Here is a 15,313-nt window from a genome sequence, read left to right as displayed (position 1 = left end):
GCAGAGCTTTGGCATTCTAGCTGTTAATTTGCGGAGGTAATCTGGAGATATTTCCCCCCCATGCTTCCCCCCTCCCACAAGTTGGATTGGTTGATGGGACCTTTTTGGCACCATACGGTGAAGCTGCTCCCACAACAGCTCTATAGGGTTGAGATCTGGTGACTGGGCGGCCGCTCCATTACAGATAGATACCAGCTGCCGACTTCTTCCCTAAATAGTTCATGCATAATTTGGAGGTGTTCCTGGCGTCATTGTCCTGTTGTAGGATGAAATAGGCTCCAATCAAGTGCTGCCCAGAGGGGATGGCATGGCGTTGTAAAATGGAGTGATAGCCATCCTTATTCAAAACCCCTTTTACATTGTACAAATCTCCCACTTTACCAGCACCAAAGCAATCCCAGACCATCACATTACCTCCACCATGCTTGACAGATGGCGTCAGGCACTCTTCCAGCATCTTTTCAGAAGTTCTGCGTCTCACACATGTTTTTCTGTGTGATCCAAACACCTCAAACTTCGATTCGTCTGTCCATAACACTTTTTTCCAATCTTCCTCCGTCCAATGTCTGTGTTCTTTTGCCCATATTAATCTTATAAACTATAATGAGGGACACATATATATCAGGATGTGGGACATACAAGGATGGGTGATATATATTCCAGGATGGTTTCATATATACCATGATGAGGACAAATCGACCAGGATGGGCACATATATACCAGGATGGGGATATATAAACTAGGGTGAGGGACAGAGAATAGAGGACATATATGCTACCATGAGGAGAAATATGCCAGGATGGGGAACATATATACAAGGATTGGGACATATATACCAGGAAGAAGGACATATATACCTGGACGGGGACATATATACCAGCATGAGGGACATATTTACCAGGATGGGGACAGATATACAGGATGGGAACATATATACCAGGATGGGACATAAATAACAATAAGGGGGACATATATGCCAGGATGGATACATATATACCAGGATGGGGGACATATTTACCAGAAGTGGCTTAGGATGGGGGCATTAGTACAGGATAGGGGGACTTTAGTACAGGAAGGGGGACATTATTACTACATAATGAAGACGGAAGGAGGTGCAACTTGTTTGTCTTTATGGGATTTTAGAGGCTACAAAGGTCCATACATTTGACCATAATGCAGGGGGTGGAGGTAGGCCAACATTTTACACCAGGGTCCATCGAACTCTAGTTACACTACTGCCCCCATGATATGCTGAAAGAAGATGGTCAATCCCGATGATAACGTAAGGCTATGTGCACACGCTGCGTTTTTTTGACGCTGCGTTTTTGTGCGTTTTTGGCCGCTAAAAACGCACAAAAACGCAACTGCGTCGAAAAAACGCGGCAAAAAACGCACGCGTTTTGCCGCGATTTGGTGCGTTTTTTTGCTGCGTTTTGCTGCGTTTTTGCTCACTGCGTCCTTATGCGTTTTTTATCAGTGAACAAAAAAAAAAAAGGTCTGATGTCATTTCCTTCTTCAATGTGTTCTTCATTCTCCACTAGTGTATGCAGAAGAGCAGACAGCTGCAGAACTACAAGGCTCAGCATCCTCGATCCAATAGTGTATGCAGGAGAGCAGACAGCAGCTGTCGAACTACAAGGCTCAGCATCCTCCTTCCAGGACTGTATGCAGGATTTCTTTGCCCCCCCAAAAAAAAAAATGACATGGGCTTCGCCATATTTTTGTATGCTAGCCGGGTACAGCAGGCAGGTACGGGCTGCCCCCAACCCCCAGCTGCCTATTTGTACCCGGCTGGGAACCAAAAATATAGGGAAGCCCTTTTTTTTAAAAATTATTTCATGAATTTCATGAAATAATTTAAAAAAAAAATGACGTGGGCTTCGCCCAATTTTTGAGTCCAGCCGCGTACAACTAGGCAGCTGGGGATTGGAATCCACAGTGCAGGGTGCCCATGCTTTCTGGGCACCCCCGCTGTGAATTGCAGTCCCGCAGCCACCCCAGAAAATGGCGCTTTCATAGAAGCGCCATCTTCTGGCGCTGTATCCAACTCTTCCGGCTGCCCTGGTGACGGGTGGCTCGCCGGGTAATAATGGGGTTAGGGCTAGCTGTATATTATCAGCTGGCCCTAAGCCCGAAATTCATGGTGTCACGCCAATATTAGACATGGCCACCATGAATTTCTAGTAAAGATAAAAAAAAAACACAACACAGAAAAATATTTTTATTAGAAATAAAACTCAACACAATTAGTGACTCCATCTTTATTGAAATAAACCCCCCTCCGCAGTAATCCTGGGTTAGGGTCCCGCGCCGTCCAATCCGGATCCAATATCATCTGATCGGTTTGCTGGAAGGCAAAGCGATCAGATGATGTGTCAGGATCAAGTGCCTGAATCCCATCACACATCAGCTGATTGTATAAAAGCCGATTATACAATCAGCTGATGCATCAGTAGAAAAAAAAAAATAATACTCACTTATGTGCTGATTACCGGCAGCTCCTGGAGCGATGGGGCGGGAGTCTGATCCTGTCCGATCGCTGCAGCAGCTGCCGGTAATCAGGGATGAAGTCTCCTGACGAATCTGCTGATACCGGCCGGGCGCCCGCGTCACCGCGATACTTACGATCACCTGATGCGTCAGGTGACTGCATCAGGTGATCCATCGCCAGGTCCTGCATCCATCGGACGTTTCCCGGCCGTCTGCACACAGCCGGAGCGGCGGTACCGGGAGGAGATGGGAGCGGGCATGGCACCGCGAGGCTGCAGACAGGTGAGTATAACTTTTTTTTTTTTTTTCTACTGTTAACTTTTGTTTTTGCAGCCGCTTCCACCTCCCGCCCAGACATGGCGCCGCACGGCAGCATACATGCACAGGACGGGAGGTGGAAGCGGCGGTGACGGTACCGGGAGGATTCACGCTTCTGTATATACTGACAGAAGGAATCCTCTTCCTGTACACGTCACTTTACTACCCACCTCCTGCGTTTATAGCTGCGTTTTTGGTCTTAGAAACGCACCAAAACGCACCAAAACGCAGCTATTTGCGTTTCTCATTGCGTCTTTCAACATCCCATTGAACTCAATGGATGAAAAGCGCAGTGAAAAACGCGGGAATAATTGACATGCTGCGTTTTTGTGGTCACCACAAAAAACGCAGCTGAAAAAAAACGCTGTGTGGGGACAGCAAAAATGAAAACTCATAGACTTTGCTGGGGAAGCAAAGTCATGCAGTTTTGAGGCCAAAAACGCACCTGAAAAACGCGCAAAAACGCCGAGAAAAACGCACCGTGTGCACATAGCCTAAGGCTCAATTGTCCTAAGTCTACTGAGTATGGCCACCTTTATGCCAGCTTAGTATCGAAAGTCTATGTCTGCTCAAAAGTGGACCTGTAAGACTCTAGTGATGTCACCATGCCAGACGCTAATGTAAGACAAAACTAGTAAAGTCCAATGTCATCTCTTCCATAGATGGCTTTCGAAGGATGTCCACCTTCTCAAGCCACTTTCCGAATAGGCTGCAAAGAGGCACAGGAATGTATCCTTGGGAACTCCCTGACTGCATATCTGTTTGCTCTACCTCTCAATTACAGTTTCAAGCTTAGATAAATATACAACTCCTAGAAACGAATGCTATCAGGTGGACCTTAACATCTCTCCACTATTTTATTAGCACCATTACACACTAAGCCAATTACCGGCCGAAACGGACACTTTTTATCATACACGATCGATATCATGGTACTGTATATGGGAGTGTTGGTTGTGAGGCAATCAATCAGTCAAATCATCGTTTGGCTGACAGCCATCTATTGTGTGTGGCTGGCTTAAGTTTCCGGATAATTACTTCTCTGAGGTCTTTACTAGAAACGCAAAGCTCTTGAGGACCATACAAAGAGTATTGGACTGGCTCCTCCTTGACGCTTGTGTTATTTGTTCTGTATTATTTTTCTATTCTTTTTTTACAGATTAGTCAAGGTGATTATGACAGGTAAATTGTATCAGTGTAATCTACCTTCCTTGAGGTTTTGTGTGTCTCCATGGCTTTTTGTGCGATTAGGTTACAACATTGCCTTTATTATACTGCGTGATATGCGTAGAATTGATATTGTGCATTTCAGTTACAAAGCTGTGTATGTCATAGTTTATGTGTAATAGCGTCTCCAAGGATGGGTAACTGCAGAATGTCTCCCCGTTAGAGCCATGTGCAGGTGGCACGTGGCACAATAAGTCCTCAAGAGTTGATATCACCTAACCAAAAACCAGTCTGATGTCGAAAGTTACCAGTGAGGTTTTATGTCATCTCTAACCAAGTTGCCGATCGGCGGTCATTTAGTGCCACCAGTCCTTTTGGGTAAATGGACCTTAAGACTGGTTTATTTTAAGAAGCTACCAATAAGGCTATGTTCGACTGACCATACATTTGTCAAAAACTGACAGCGATGGGACCGTTGATTCTCAATAGGGCTCAGGTAGCCTTTGGCACATTTCCACTCTTTGAGGCCATTGGCTGTATGGACCTCAAGGGTGGCAACATAATCTTCCACAGATGCCTGCACCTTTGCGAATTTCCAACTGTTAAATCTGTCCCCTAATTATTGTTTCAGTTTTGGCTAAATTTATGGCTTTTAGAAACTCATGGACCATTGCACTCTTCCACCATTTTATTGCCATGATTATGCACTAAGCCACGTACTTACTAAAAAGGACACGTTCAACATCAGTAATGGGTAAGGGTCCTGGGCCCATCTAAAGCCTTCCATACACATTAGACCAACGTTTGTTGAACCTCGAGGAGGTTTGACGACAGTCTTATTTGTATGGTGTCTCCAACTAATGATGTTGGGGGAGATAAGCATCCGGCATGTCCGATTCCAGGCTTAAGATACTTGTTCTCCCTGACAACCTGCCTCCCAACATGTTTGGCAATGGCTTTCTCATAGAGAATATGCCTGAGCGAGTGCTCCTGAGTATGGGAGAGGCAGGGGAGATAGTTGCCAGGTGGACAAAGGTTTGGCCATCTAAGGTGTATGAGGGTTTAAGTCCCTCAATTCTTACTTTTTTGAGGTCTCAACTGGAAGAATGAAGCTCTTGAGGAGACTGTTGGGCTTGCTCCACCATAGGGATGGGGTTGTCTTTCTATTCTTCGTTATTTCACCGTAAGTAATGGGTAAGGGTTCTGGACCAAGTCGAAAGCCTTCCGTACACATCAGACCAACGTTGGTTGAACCAGCCGATATCAAGGAGATCTGATGACAGTCTGATCTGTATGGAGTCGCTGACTGATGATGTTGGGGGAGATAAATATCTGGCATGTCCGATTTCAGACTGCCGATACTCGCTCTCCTTGATAAGTTTCCGCCCAACATGTTTGGCAGCGGCTTTCTAATAGACAACATGGCCGAGTGAATGCTCCTGAGTATGGGAAATTTGGGTGACATTGATGGTTTGGTTATCTAGGGTGTATGAGGGCTTAAGTCTCTTGATTCTTATTACTTTTAGGTCTCAACTAGAAGAGAGAAGCTCTTGAGGAGACTGTTGAGTTTTCGTCACTGAAACTCTAGAGCTTTTTGTTCTCTGATTTCCAAACTTTGAACTTTTGATGATTTTATAGGGAAGGGGCTGTCTTTCAATTCTTTGTTATTTCATCGTAAGTAATGGTTAAGGGTTCTGGACCAAGTCTAAAGAATTCCATACACATTAGACCAATGTTGGTTAAACCCACCGATATCGATAAGTTTGGATGACAGTCTGATGTGTAAGGGATCCCCAACTGATGATGTTGGGGGAGATAAGTATCCAGCATGTCTGATTTCAGACTGCCGATACTCGTTCTCCCTGATAAGCTGCCGCCCAACATGTTTGGCAGCGGCTTTCTCATAGACAACATGGCCGAGTGAGTGCTCCTGAGTATGGGAGATTTGGGTGAGGTAGATGGTTTGGCCATCTAAGGTTTATAAGGGTTTAAGTCTCTCGATTCTTACGAGGTTGAGGTCTCAACTAGAATAGTGAAGCTCTTGAGGAGACTGTTGAGTTTTCGCCACATAAACTCTAGAGCTTTTGTTCTCTGATTTTCATACCTTGAACTTTTGATGATTTTAAAGGGAAGGGGGTTGTCTTTCTATTCTCTGTTATTTCATCATAAGTAATGGGTAAGGGTTCTGGACCAGTCTCAAGCCTTCCATACACATCAGACCAACGTGTTGAACCCACCGATATCGACAAGTTCCCCAATTGATGATGTTGGGGGAGATAAGTATCTGACATGTCCAATTTCAAACTGCCGATACTCATTCTCCCTGATAAGCTGCCATCAGACATGTTTGGCAGCGGCTTTCTCATAGGGAACATCGCCGACCTAGTGCTCTTCAGTATGTGAAAGGTGGGTTAGATTGATGCCAGGCGGACAAAGGTTTATGAGGGTTTAAGTCTCTCGATTCTTACTACTTTGAGGTCTCAACTATAAGATTGAAGCTCTTGAGAAGTCTGTTGGGTTTGCTCCACCTATACGCTAGAGGTTATTCTTTACTTTCCTTGAACTTTTGTGGATTTTACGGGAGGTTGTCTTTCTATTCTTGGTTCTTTCTTTGTCTTTTGAAAAGTGTTTAGGCAAGATAATAGGAGGCGGTCCATTGTAGTAGAGTCATCCATCTTCCTGGAGGTGATGTGTCTTCTTGGTATTTGGTTTGGTTGAGCTACAACAGCCTTTATTCTACTTTCATTGCCTTTAACAACCCAAGTCTCCATAAATCACTAATAATGATGTTTTGAAGGCAAGTGATCTAATACAGTCCGTACAATATAAAATATAGTGTTATAGTGTTTTGTCCTTGGAGCCGAGGACATGAAAGTTACAGACATAAAGAAAACTCCCGGAGGCTCCAAATTGTAGGTACTCTGTATGCCGCCACAATGTCACGTTGAATGGGGAAAGTAGGGACTGAGGCTCCTAGACTGGCCCTCAGACTAAAGGAGCACTAGCTATCCCTTATCTCAAAGTTACCTCTGAAGGTGAGGATGTCTGAGCCGCCTTCCTGACCCTGCTCCTGACTAGTCCTGATCTAATACCCCCTTCCGCCCTAGCCCGGGCGATGGCAAGGAGAGGAAAGTGATAACACCAACAGAGATAGACAAACAGGGGAAACCAAAACTCTTATTCACAGCACGCTCACACAGAGGTATAAGACAATAAAAGGTAAGGAGGAAAGTAAGAGCAGGGAGGAAAGTAAGAGCAGGGAGAAAATGACAAGACGACAAAAGGATTCCACAACAACTTGAAAGCACAACACACTATAATAACTAGCAGTACTGGGACAAACCAGCACACAGACCAACACAGCAGTAGAGTATAGTCGGCATGGGAAGACAGTTTCCACCATATTAAAAAGGTGGGGATTAACTGTGATAGGTTTCCAACAACATGTGATCCATTGAGTAAATGATGTGAATTCTGTGACGGTGGCATATAAGACGTGTGATCCCGGGGTGTGCTGTTGAATAGGGTTCAGCAGACTGTGATTTTGGCTATGTATAGCAATACAGTAAAATTTACAGTATATACAACAAATAATCAAAAAATCACACGTCGAAGGCTCGCAGTAAACAAAGTAAAGCAAAAAAAAAGTTTTCAATAATATTAAACAAATATTCCAAACATCTTTTTCTCCACTGATATAATAATAATAATAATAATTATTATTATTATTAAAAATAATATTTGGTGTCGCCACAAAAGTACCGGGTTTTAGAATATAGTGTCACAAACCAATTTTTTCTTGATCCTGATCTGGAAAATCACATTGCCGGTTATTTTTTTACTTTCTGTAAAAGCAAAAAAAAAAAAAAAAAAAACAGCAGTTGAGTTGCTGTTTGTTTGTTTGTCTTTTCACTACACTTGGATTTTTTTCCTGTTTTCCAGTACATTATATGATAAAGTAAAAAGTGTAATTCAAAGCTATAACTTGTCTGGCAAAAAATAGGCAATACCGATAAAAAATAAGTTATGAGTTATAAGAAAAGGTGGAAAAAACTAAAGTGCAAAAACAAAAAAAAAATGGCTGAGACGGGACAGGATTAATGTGACAGGTCCCCTTTAAAGTAGAGGTAAACACTGACAACCTAGGGCCCCCTGTGCAATAGATTTATATGGGTCCATTGATGGCTCTCTCAATAATTCGCCATTTTTATAAGCATAAGGATAGCCTAGCAACTAGAGTTGAGCGCGGTTCGAGGTTCTCCAGTTCTAAGCTCGAGTGATTTTGGGAGCTGTTCGAGATCGAACTAGAACTCGAGCTTTTTGCAAAAGCTCGATAGTTCTAGATACGTTCAAGAACGGTTCTAGCAGCAAAAAGCAGGGCTTTTTACAGCTACAGTGTGCAGGAGCCATCGCTGGCAGCCTGCCAGAAGCTGGTAACCAAGATAAACATCGGGTATCCAAGCAAAGCGCTTTGGTTAGTAACCCGATGTTTATCTTAGTTACGTGCAGGAAGCCCACACTTTCCCGCTCAGCTCGCTCCTCCCCCTCCTGCCCGCGGCATGTACACATACACACACACACACACACACATGGTCCCGCTCGGCTTACCTGCGGTGATGAAGTCCCGCCATCCCGACCTCAGCGCTGTCACTGTCCTCCATGGCCGCCGCTTGTCACATCACCTCTCGCTTCCGACCCGAGACTGACTAGCGGTGACGTCACGGACCTCTCGCGATACTTGAGGGGAAGGCGCCGGTCATTGACCTCAGTGACAGGGGCTGTCAGTGTGCTGGAGATCAGCGCAGGTAAGGTACCTCGCTGACAGCAGCACTTGTCATGCCCTGCAGTGACCTGGGCTGACCCATTGATGTTAGCTCAGGTCACTGCACTGCTCTCCCAGCCAATGGGGAACATCCTGCTCTTCATTGACTGGGACAGTGTGGATCGTCATGGCAACCCCTTGGATTACAGCAGACCTGGATTTGTTTTTCATTCTAATAAATTGGTTAAAGAGGGAATGTTTTGGGGAGTGTTTTTTCAAATAAAAATGTGGTTGTCGTCTATTTTTTTTTATTACTGACTGGGTTGGTGATGTCGGGTATCTGATAGACGCCTGACCTCACCAACCCCAGGGCTTGATGCCAGGTGACATTACACATCTGGTATTAACCCCATATATTACCCCGTTTGCCACCGCACCAGGGCGCGGGATGAGCTGGGGCGAAGCACCAGGATTGGCGCATCTAATGGATGCGCCACTTCTGGGGCGGCTGCGGCCTGCTATTTTTAGGCTGGAGAGAGTCCAATAACCATGGACCTCCCTAGTCTGAGAATATCAGGCCCCAGCTGTCTGCTTTACCTTGGCTGGTGATCCAATTTTGGGGGACCCCTACGTGTTTTTTTTTTTAATTATTTATTTAATTTAAAATAACAGCGTGGGGTGCCCTCAGTTTTGGATTACCAGCCAAGGTGAGGTTGCCAGCTGTGGTCTGCAGGCTGCAGCCGTCTGCTTTACCCTAGCTGGCTACAAAACTAGGGGGAACCCTACGTCATTTTTTTTTCATTTTTTTGGCTAAATACAAAGCTAAGCACCCCTTAGTGCCACATGAAAGGTACCAAAGGGTGCTCCACTTTTTCTCCATTTTTTTCTCCACTTTTTCTCCACTTTTTCTCCACTTTTTCTCCATTTTTTTCTCCACTTTTTCTCCACTTTTTCTCCACTTTTTCTCCACTTTTTCTCCACTTTTTCTCCACTTTTTCTCCTTTTTTTTCTCCACTTTTTCTCCACTTTTTCTCCACTTTTTCTCCATTTTTTTCTCCACTTTTTCTCCACTTTTTTCTCCACTTTTTTCTCCACCTTTTCTCCACTTTTTCTCCACTTTTTCTCCACTTTTTCTCCATTTTTTTCTCCACTTTTTCTCCACCTTTTCTCCACTTTTTCTCCACTTTTTCTCCACTTTTTTCTCCACTTTTTTCTCCACTTTTTTCTCCACTTTTTCCTCCACTTTTTCTCCACTTTTTCTCCACTTTTTCTCCACTTTTTCTCCACTTTTTTCTCCACTTTTTCTCCACTTTTTCTCCACTTTTTCTCCACTTTTTCTCCACTTTTTCTCCGTTCTTTTTCTATGGTCGGTCTACCCATTAGCTCTGCCATGCATAGTGTAGCTCTACACCTACTGCACATGTTACTTTCTGATTGACATCTCTTTCGTACCAGAGCTGTCTAAGCCTACTCTGACCCCATATTTGTCATTACTATATTGTCCTTGTACTGTATTATGACATTTGTATCATGTGTTTCATTTCTTGCTGTGTTGCAATTTTTTTGCTGCATCCCAATTGTACCTCTACATTGTTCGAGTTTATGTTATTGTTCTCTCACTCTTATGTGATACTGATTATTGTCATTTTTCATGATTACATGCAGATAAGTCCAATCTGACGAAGGCTCAGGCCGAAACGTCATTTGTAACTTGTTTTGGACAAAAACATATATGCTTATGAAAAAAAAAATTTTCTTAATACGGACCAATAAAGAGTGATTTTGCATTACTATCCGTTGTGACTTACTGACTTAGTCTGGGAGATTTAGAGTGCCGAGGTTACTCACTAATTTTATCTATTATTACCTCTGAGCACCTATATACCAGTGAGCAGAGCTTCCTCTACAGTAGTTCTCCTGATTAGGCATGCCCTTACCTCATGAGCAGGGCATTGCAGCTTTGGTAGCAACCATTACGACATGGACTCTGCTGCTGTGGACCCGGGGAGAGTGAGTGCAGATTCATTGCACCCACACTCCTCACATGAAGGGTCCGCACTCCTAGAAAATGGGGGATACGTTCCCTGAGTGTCTCCCCCCCATATTCTAGACGGTCCAGAGTCGTCGTGGGACCCCTTTATTTTTTTTCTTACAATAAATTGGTGAAAGAGGAAATGTTTTGGGGACTGTTTTTTCAAATAAATTTCTTTTGTCGATTTTTTGTTTTTGTTAGTACTGACAGTTTATGATGTTGGGTATCTAATAGACGCCATGACATCACAAACTGCTGGGCTTGATCTCAGGTGACTTTACAGCTAGTATCCACCCGATTTATTACCCCGTTTGCCACTGCACCAGGGCACGGGATGAGCTGGGGTGAAGCGCCAGGATTGGCGCATCTAGTGGATGCGCCACGTCTGGGGTGCCTGCGGCCTGCTATTTTTAGGCTGTGAAGGCCCAATAACTATGGACCTTTCCACCCTGAGAATACCAGACCACAGCTGTCCGCTTTACCTTGGCTGGTGATCCAATTTGGGGGGGACCCTACTTTTATTGTGTAATTATTAATATTTATAAAATAATTATAAAAAAGAGCCTGAGGGGACCTCCACATTGGATCCCCAACCACGGTAAAGCTGCCAGCTGTGGTTTTCAGGCTACAGCCGTCTGCTTTACCCTAGCTGGCTATCAAAAATGGGGGGACCCAACGTCATTTTTTTTTTTAACTATTTTTTAAATAGAAAAAATTAATGGGCTTCCCTGTATTTTGATTGCCAACCAAGGTAACGGCAGGCAGATGGGAGTGGCAACCCATAGCTGTCTGCTTTATCTGCGCTGAGAATCAAAAATACCGCGGAGCGCTACGTCATTTTTTTAAAGATTTATTTTTACAGCACTGTGATGTCCAGCAATCAAAATACAGGGAAGCCCATTTTATTTTTAGTTATTTAAATAAATAATTAAAAAAAATATATATGGGCTCCCGCTGCATTTTTTGTATTGCTAGCTAAGGGTAATCCAAGCAGCTACTGGCTGCTAACCCCCACTGCTTGGTGTTACCTTCACTGGCAATGGAAAATCCAGGGAAGCATTTTTTATTTTTTTTGCCAAAAAACTACAAAAAAAAGGACGTGAGCTTCGCCATATTTTTGTATGCTAGCCAGGTACAGCAGGCAGCCACGGGCTGCCTCCAACCCCCAGTTGCCTATTTGTACCCGGCTGGGAACCAAAAATATAGGGAAGCCCGGTTTTTTTTTAATTATTTCACTTATTTCATGAAATAATTAAAAAACAAATGACGTGGGCTTCGCCCCATTTTTGTGTCCAGCCGGGTACAACTAGGCAGCTGGGGATTGGAATCCGCAGCACAGGTTAGCCCGAGGTTTCTGGGCGCCTCTACTGCGGATTTCAGTCCGCAGCCGTCCCAGAACATGGCGCTCTCATAGAAGCGCCATCATCTGGCGCTGTATCCAACTCTTCCAACAGCCCTGGAGCCGGGTGGCTTGTTGTGTAATCATGAGTTAATACTGGCTTTGTTTTACTAGCCAGTATTAAGCCAGAGATTCTTAATGTCAGGCACGTTTGACCCGGCCATTAAGAATCTCCAATAAAGGGTTAAAAAAAACACCACACAGAGAAAAAATACTTTAATAGAAATAAATACACAGACACATTAGAGACTCCATCTTTATTACCCCCTGTCAGCCCTCCATGATCCTGCTCTTCTGTCTTCTTTCTTTCTAGTGTAGTAGTAGTGACGATTGTAGTGAGGAAGGATGAGATTCACCAGCTCATCACATGGGGCTGGGGAACCTCATCCTCACTACAATCCTCACTAGTGTAGTAGTAGTGACGATTGTAGTGAGGAAGGATGAGATTCACCAGCTCATCACTTGGGGCTGGGGAACCTCCATCCTCACTACAATCATCACTACAATCGGGAAGCAGCGTGCAGCCTTCACTCCGTGAGTGATCAGTGCTGGCTGCTAGCGGTAACAGCGGTAACGCTGACAGACGCGTTACCATAGCAACGGTGCTCTCGGAGCTGCGGTTAGCGGTGACATCACCGCTAACTGCGTTGCTATGGCAACGGTGATCTCCGTTAATGACCGGCTGTGTCAGCCGGTCCCTAACGGAACGGGGAGTCGACCGTGTGCTAGAGCATGTCGCCGGTACACGGCGATACACATATGTGCACCGTGTACCGGAGAGATGCACTCGCAGGTCCTACATGACGTGTCATAGTCATGTGACCAGTCTGTAGCCAATGAGATAATAGCCACGTGACTGGTCACATGGCTATTTTGACGTCACGATAGGTCCTGCATCTCTGCTGGCAGTGCCGTCACTGGGAGGATTCAGCGATCATCGGATGGAATAGCGGCAGGAGACAGAGTGCAGAAGGGATCGCGGGGACCGGTAAGTGTTATGGCAATGTTTATTAACTGTTTGTGTACATTTATCATGCATTTTTATGTGTTTGTGATTGCCTCCCATTCTAGCCTATACGTTCGAGTTCGGTTCGTCGAACGTTCGACGAACCGAACTCGAACGGGACCCCCGTTCGGCGAGCCGACCTCGAGCCGAACCGGGAGCGGTTCGCTCATCTCTACTAGCAACTGTCTAACGCCTCTTCTTTGGAGCTTCTGTCCACCCCATCTGTAAAGGGATTATTAGAAAAACAGAAAAATAGCACCCCTCTTCGGTCTACAGACCATACCTGGTATTGCAGCTTAGAATGGGCCACTTTACAAAGTAGGGGTTTAATATAACCTCCATATCTTACAGCTACATGGATATATGTGGCGCCCCTGAGGCTTCAGTCGCCACAGAGGTGCTGTACCTCATCCAGAGGTGTGGTATCCCATCCCAGGGTAAGGAGAGGGTCATCCACCGGTTCACACACGCACACAGATAGACTCATCACAACACTCCACTAAACCGTGGTTAGGGCCTAGTGCAGCTGGACTTGTATAGTGGCTAGCACCGTCCCCGAAGCCAGTCTGTGGTGGAGCTTAGTGGGTGAGGTGTCTGAGGTGAGTGGGCGGGAAGTTGACAGTTGACAGAGTCAGTTAGAGGTGAACGGTCTAGAGGGGTGGTGAGGAGGCGACCGGAGCGTAGAGACCCAGGGGTCCTGCTCGACCCGGGTGGCACAGAAGAAGGGGATCCTAGAGACACGGGAGTGCGGGAAGCACCCGTGGGCTTGCTCCACAGAACATCGGGTGGAAGGATCTGGACACAAAACGGAGACCTTGTCCCTAGACTTAAAGAAAACTAACATACTCTTTAGTAACACCCGGGGCCTGGGTGGCTACAAGCATCCAGGGCTCAAAATCGGCACACGGGGCCACAGAGGATCAGGGGGCAAAGCAGGCAGAAAACCCCTTGAAGGTCTGCGACCCCTGGCTCAGGGCACTGTGTGCAGAGGCGCGGGACAGGAGGGCGAGAGTCAGCGCAGTAGAGACGACCAAGAAAGGCACATCTGAGGGGTGCACCGGTATTGACCCCTGAGCTGCCCGGGTTCGGCGCGGGAGACCATCACGGTGGATCTCAGCATACCACGGGTAATTGCCAGCTTACTGTACACCTGTGGAATTGGTACCGTGAGTAAAGACTTTGACTGCAACCCCCAGTGTCGTATACATCCTTCCCACGCCCTGTCATGATCCCCGGGCCTCAAGCTCTACCTGAGGGGAGCAATATCACCTCAGCCGCGCCATCAACATCTGCCCCGGGGAATACACAGCGCAGCGGTGGCCCACATAGCCGCAGTACCACCGGTGCATCACAAACTTTTACTTTTAACTACAACTCTGATCATCATAATCATCATCTCTTTATTATTGAAAGACATCGCCAAGGTCACGGAACCAGGCCACGCCGCCGCGACATCACCGGACTAGTCCGGCCCGGTATCGAGTAACCCACGGCCCTGGAGCTGGGCTGCGTTACATGTCACAGATTTTTCAGGAACTAGGTAGGAACAATTTAGCACACAATGGATTCCTCACCTGGAACTCGCTTTTATACCAGAACAGGCTCAACAGGAAGACGGCGACCAAGAACACGGGTGCGAGGGTTTTGTTCCTCAATACAGCCATGGGAGTCAAAGACAGTTTTGTCCCTGTGAGAGAATAATGAGAAAGTTTAGTGCAAATTGTATAGTATATACATACAGTGCTGAAGCAGAAAAAAAGACATACAGTTCCTAAATAATACTACCTATCACTATTCAAATAATACCGCCATACTATGTCTAAAAAGCAACAATATAATTACACAATCATACTATATAAAGATGTCTGAATAGTACCACCATAAAATGTTGAAACAGTACCATCACGTCGTTGTCAAATAATACCGTCAAAAAGAACTCAAGTAACTATACTACCTAACTATATTCAAATAATACCGCCATACTGTGCCTAAAAAGCAACAATATAATTACAAAATCATACTATATAAGGATATATTCTTTCTTTTATAATATCCCTCATTCTGGGCGCTTTTTTTTGTAATGTCCTCATTCCAGCCCTCTGTTCTACAATAATTTCCCCATTTTGGTCAAATGCTGTA

The sequence above is a fragment of the Anomaloglossus baeobatrachus genome, chromosome 7, assembly GCF_048569485.1.
Source record: "Anomaloglossus baeobatrachus isolate aAnoBae1 chromosome 7, aAnoBae1.hap1, whole genome shotgun sequence".
NCBI classification, from domain to species: Eukaryota; Metazoa; Chordata; class Amphibia; order Anura; family Aromobatidae; genus Anomaloglossus; species Anomaloglossus baeobatrachus.
This window is presented reverse-complemented; position numbering follows the sequence as displayed.